The sequence below is a fragment of the Triticum aestivum genome, chromosome 2D (assembly GCF_018294505.1).
Source record: "Triticum aestivum cultivar Chinese Spring chromosome 2D, IWGSC CS RefSeq v2.1, whole genome shotgun sequence".
NCBI classification, from domain to species: Eukaryota; Viridiplantae; Streptophyta; class Magnoliopsida; order Poales; family Poaceae; genus Triticum; species Triticum aestivum.
The window spans coordinates 577,391,881-577,398,260 of NC_057799.1; the positions used below are offsets into that span (position 1 = coordinate 577,391,881).

A 6,380-nucleotide genomic window follows, 5' to 3' on the forward strand; every position below is an offset into this window, starting at 1 on the left:
CAAGCGCGCCATTTGCTTTCTTGCCATAAAATTTGTGTGTTCCTTCGTCATATGAGAACTGACAACTAAGGAAATTATAGATTTCATGGCATTTGAAATTGCCGGCATTCTGAGGATGCTGGCCTGCCTCGTTCGTAGGGATTTATTTCCTCTCCCGCAAGGTGATTAGGGCAAAGCTTCCTTCTCTCGATCTCCGCTGGCAAACACGTGGATTCGCCCACCCTGATCTCCATCGGCAAACATGTGGATTCGCCCACCCTCTATCTGCCGTTTCAGCGGGTGGTGGCAGGGAGGGGAATCCTTGTGCCTCAGCTCCCATAAATACATACTCCCTCTGTTTTCATCTACTCCTCATATTAGCTTTGACCAAGTTTATTGAAAACAATCTAAATTTTCACAATAACAAATATATATGGTATGAAAATATATTGAGTGATGATTCTAATAATATTGATTTGCTATTGTGGATGTTAACAATGTTTTGTATAAACTTAGTCAAAGTTTATAAGTTTGACTCGAGACAAAGCTAATATGTCAAGTGAATGGAAACGGAAGGAGTAGGTTAGATTTTAGTCCTCTTAGAGGCGACACTTGTGCATATGGCGACGCTTTATCTTTGAGTCAATTTTTGAGCTCCGATCCTCCTTAAGTTCGTCATTTGGGGGGATTAGACGAAGGTTTGACATAGATTCCCGTCGACTCGCCGAGGCGGCAAGGTTAGGATTTTGGTTGTGCGTACTCGATGGCGAGATTTGGTGGCGGGTTCTTTGGGCTGACTCAAGGGTTCAACGGTGACGACTGTAGCTCCGGAGCGTTGGTCCCTAGTGGCATGTGCACAAGACTTCCTGGCTATTATTGACAAGGCCAGACAAGCTCCGGTATGGAAGCGTCAACAACGGCACATCAGCAACAACAATAGTCGGTCGATGATCCAGAGCCTTCAATGTAAATTTTTATTATATTTTATGATGATTTGTGCTTTGGTGAACAATTATGATAGATCTGAGTCATTTTCATAAATAAAAAATCCGCCCCACACCCCCATCCATGCGGAAGAAGAAATGCTATTTGGCATTGTTGTAATTATCCTTAGACGAACGGACATAGACTATACACGGACTCTCTGTCGCGCAATGGCGAGGTTACGTCATGGCGACACTGCAACATCTGCTAGTCGCGGCCTATAGGTATGGGATAGAGACACTCAAGGTGTGATCTGCGAAGAAAAACCGTGCAAGAGCGTGGATATGAAGACCGTCACCGCAACATTGGCATTGACGTAACAACAACACTGAGGTCAGCTCAAGAATGTGTGTTTTAAATTTATTATGTCATCATAGGAAGTACTACATATCATACTAGTGGGTACAGACACAACATGGCGAGTAGCCCCTTGGTTTTGGAAGAGGTTCTTGAGCGTAAAAAAATATCGATAGAAACGAAACAAATCCGCCTTGAAACTCAAATGATTTTGTGAGTTGTTTGATGTTCTTAAAAAATATGTTTCTTCTCAAGTAGAAGTCCAATTATTGTACTAGTAGTCATGTACGTCTAAATGCACATTTTATACAATTTATTTCATCATACAGATATGTAATGATATTTGCAAACAAGGTGAGGGCGAAAGTCTTGCTTGCATTAATTGTTGACATTGGACAGAGGCTCGATGGCTTTAGGAGACAACTATGTCGACTTCCCTACCTCTAAGAAATTCTATCGACCGATTCTAGGGCGAGCAACCAGACCTCTTTCTTATATGGGATCATGGCACAATGATTTTTCTTTTTGTGGAAGAAGCCATCTAGCATAGTGTTGTTTGTGAGCAAGCACCGAAAGGTAGATATGGTGGATGATGCCTTTGGCGAATTGAGAAATGAGTTTGTCCTTTCTCTGGTGAAAATCTGTGATCTAGCTATAACGTACATGTGACGACGGTACCCTTCTTGAAGGTGTTAGCTTGAGGGGTGATAAACCACAGACAAACTTTTTTTTGGTTAGACCAATTAGCATCCCTGAATGATCACCTATTTCTTAGTGATGTTGTTGTCTTCAAGTACAATCCTCTCGGGTAATTTTTGTATTATTGTGCTAGTGCATTTTGGTCCTTGGCGTTAAGATTGTGCGAAATTATGGAGAAAATGACTGTCATGAGGCCAATTATGAAGATGATAGACTAGAATTTGGTTTCATTTTTGTAAAAATATTTCTTCATCTTCATGCCTAACCATTTCCAAATTTCCAAGTAGTTAAATAATTATACTTCCAAGAACATAAACAACAATAACTTAGTTCCTTGTACATATGCTCACATTATAAAGAGTGGCCAGTTTTGTGTTGCATGCTTGAGTGTGATGAATAGTTCAATTGTATGGTTCTTAATTTTGTGTCAACCACTTTTGGGTGAATTGCGATTATGTTTTTGTGAGCTGTCTACGACACCAGACATATCGTAGACGGTTTTGAGAGTGATGGTACGTGCTATGAAGATATCCATATGGTTAAAAAGTCGTCTGTGATATTACGGAGATATCACATACTGTCAACCGTGGACGGCTCGAGGAACCTTTTTTTTCCTCGGGAAGATTGTATTGCTCTTACAAAACTACATGCGATGTCACATACATGATAATGCACCATTGACCATATAAATAAACGTAAAAAAACCCACCAACTATGTAATTTGCAAGACATCCTATATATGGTCGGAGATTGCCTTCCAGTAGAGTTTCCTTCCACAATCTTCTCAAGAGGAAGAATGTCGACTCCGCCTTCTGTCCTCATCCTTGAAAATAATGACCCCGCCATCTTGCCAACATTCTTTAGCAATATTTCAAACAATCGTAACATTCTCTATCACTACTTCTCATGGCATTGAATAATAAGATCATTTTTCCGTAATCCCGTTGTTCTCACAGCTCGACAAAAACCCATTGATTCATACCTATATGTGAGACCAACAACTTCACCAATAAACAAATACATACCTACCTATATGTGGGACTAAAAACATAAATAAACAAATATACTTTTACTCACATGTGTGACCTAACACAAATAAACAACTACAGTAATATTTTGAGTTTCTCTTCTCAACCGAGTTCTTCCAGTTCTATATGACAGAACAAGAGAGTGAAAAAATTGTAATCGGATAGAGCTTGTCCTCCTACCCGATCCATGACCTTGTCCAATCAACTTACTAATGCATATTCTCATATGTTTCAACTTATGAAATGTTGTGTCTTGTAAAGAACCTACTATGAACATTTAAAATTCTCAAATGCCTGCAACAAGATCTGGCATGGCATGTTTTGCTTTTTAAAATCATGAACCATGTGCAAAGGTTGTAGGGTATGAACATGTTTTAACGACTTCCTAAGGTAGTGACGTATCTCCTTGTATTTAATAGTTTCATAGCAATGCACAGACATCATGCTAGTAGAACATAATATGGGGGTCTTACTATGAGGATATGCAACAAATGAGCCAAAATGATATAATGCATTTTGGACTCATTAGGGGTAGCAAGCGATTTTTGACTTGCACAAGCGAGATGTTGAGACAACGACGAGGATGTATGGTGATTCTGGTTGTCTAAGTGCTCGATGGTCATGGTGACAACATGCCCGTCACCACAACAGATCGTACAGTCGCCTCAACGAGAACTGATGCTACTCATGAGGTCTATCAACATATATACTCGTATTTCTTATAAATATGGTTATACACACGAAACCCATGGAAGGCATATCCATGTACAAGTCCTAAACAACTATGAAACCTTCCCTTCTGACATGTGTGGCTAATGGAAACTGGAGCTGATAAGAAAGATTGCGTGGATGAGTGCAGGTTCATCAAGATTAAGGAAGTTATGCCTTATTCCTTTGTCAGTAGAAGTTAGGTCCAGGTTCCTCATCTTGGATACCACAGTAGAACACCTACATATAAGGACCCATAGGTAGAAGCAGAAGAACAGGCTAGTTTAACACCAATACAACACCATGATGTAGACTGATGCAGAGAAGCGCTCTGCATCGACATTGTGGCAAGATATGTAGATCTATTGCAGGAATCTAGATTGTATAGTTTCACTCATGTTAGCCACCATCATACTTTTGCATTAAGATCATAAGGGACGACAAAGAAAATAAGTAGAATTCTTACCCAACCCAGGTAAAATCATGCATCCCTGACTTCATCCTCATCTGCATACGCACGCGAGTTTGTTTCCGAGATCTTTGAGCATTCTATGATTTTAGCATCTCTAGATTTTGAGTGTGTTTTGACTTTGGTCGATCCCACCATAGGATGGGGCGAGTAATTTTCTATTATTTATGGGCGTGGGTGGGGATTGGGCTTGTTGTGTTGCCTCTTCGATGTTTCTTTGCTTTTTTGCAGCTTTGTTCAAAAGAGGCTTTGCATTTGTTCTCTGTGCACCGAACACCATTTAATATAAATGAAAACCAGCCATGACATGCAAACCTTTTCATGTTGAACTAATTATCATTAGTCCACATTTCCTCATTTGAAAACCTAAGTAGATAATGGAATGAACGATCGAAGTATGTAAAAATTTATTTATATTACACACGGCAGTCTAGCACCACATAATAACTTAAAAATCACAAAGGGGAAATAAAATAAATCCTCACACAACACAAGGAAGTGCCAATCATATGGATTAGATGAAAGTCAACCCTCTCAAACATCACTCTTCACCGAAGAGCTATAGCCATCCTGGTCATCATAATACTTGGACCACAACATGATCCCACCATACTTCCCCGCACTCTTGATCATTGGGAGAACATCCGACTTTAGGTCATCGGCCGGGATGAACCCGCTCCCAGCAGCCTGAGGTGACGCCGGGAGACCGAGGAAGATCTGCTTTGCAGGAACTGCCAACCACTGCTTCCATGAATCAGCTAGATTGGAAGTGCTTCCTGAAGTATATTGGCAAGGAGCGTTGTTGTATAATTGCACCCACACATAGTCAAAGAGGCCGGTGTTGAGGGCACCTCCCACCCAAGCATCAGGGAAAGGGCATTGTGGCGCAGCAGTCAAGTACACTCTCCTGCCGGAGTTGCTATACCCTTTTAGGAACCTTGCAAGATCATCCCAGTGCAGGGGTGTACCACCCTCAATATCGAAGTCGATGCCGTCGAGGACTGCATCACCGAGAGGCCGCGAAGATGACGTACCTCCTAAGAAGTTGTTCCACAGGTACGTCGCGACATTCTTGGCATCCTGAGACAAGGAAAGGTAATAGCCGCCTGCCCCGCCACCGATGGAGAGCATGACCTTGACGCCGTTGCTCTGGCATGACTTGATGTCCGAGCTTAGACTAGCGCACCTGCCGTTGGTTGGGACGCAGTGGCCTGCCAGGTTGAGGACTGGAGGCTGGCCATTGCCGAAGGAGGAAAGGAAGGCGATGTTGACAAATTTGTAGTGCCAGTGGCGCGGGTTGCAGCCAGCGTGCCCTCTCCACCATTCTGACCCCAGTAGATGGAAATGCCGCCGGCTTTCGATCCGAGAAACTGAGCCGCGGCTACTGCCACGACTAGCAGTTGCAGCAGAGATGACCTAGTAGCCATCTCTGGGGCAATATTTGTTCCTATTGGACTCTTCTCTCCACTGTTGATGTTTTCAGATGTAGGAATATGCCTTTGGTTTTGCTGCGTCTGCTGAATTTGTGCTTGGATGGTTGGCTTATATACCAGGGCACTCTTTGTGTGAAATCTGGCACCCCCATATTATTTATGCTTTTTTGAGAGTACGCCAATGGCGTACCATATTTTTATAGAAGGTAGAAAGCATAACTACAAGAAGTGTGGCTCGAGTGCGCACACACGGCCACACAGACACAACACCAACACCACCTAGCACGCCTAAGCTAACTCCTCACAAATCGTTGTAGGCCATCAACACCACCACCTGCTTGCCTCCACTCGGCTACCTCACCAAGGATCATAGTGGCAAGCTCCCTAGCATCCTTTTGTTGATCGACTCGGTTAAAGACCCTAGCATTACGTTGCTTCCAAAGAGCCCACATGCCCGCAATGAGCAACGTGTCAAACCCTCGCTTGTCATCCTTGTGGAATTGTTTTATCTCTCTCAACCACCATTCAAGGGTCGTATCATCAGTTAGACGGTCCTGCACGTTGATGCGGAGCGTGTCCCAAATGAGGACCAAACCTCACGCGCATATCCGCATGTCGACAGAATGTGATCTACGTTGTCCTCATCTTGCAAACACGTGTAGCAAGCTGATGGCTCATCCTGCAGGCCGTGTCTTGCGCGGCGGTCAGAAGTCCAGAGCCTATACTGCATCGCTAGCCAAGCGAAAATCTTGCACTTAAGCGGGCCCAGCTCCTCCACACACA

The 6,380-nt window shown here is 43.0% G+C and overlaps 1 pseudogene; it reads right to left on the reverse strand.

Moving 5' to 3' along the window:
- Positions 1-4,698: 4,698 nt before the first annotated feature.
- On the reverse strand, positions 4,699-5,591 carry LOC123050079 (hevamine-A-like; annotated as a pseudogene).
- Positions 5,592-6,380: the final 789 nt, after the last annotated feature.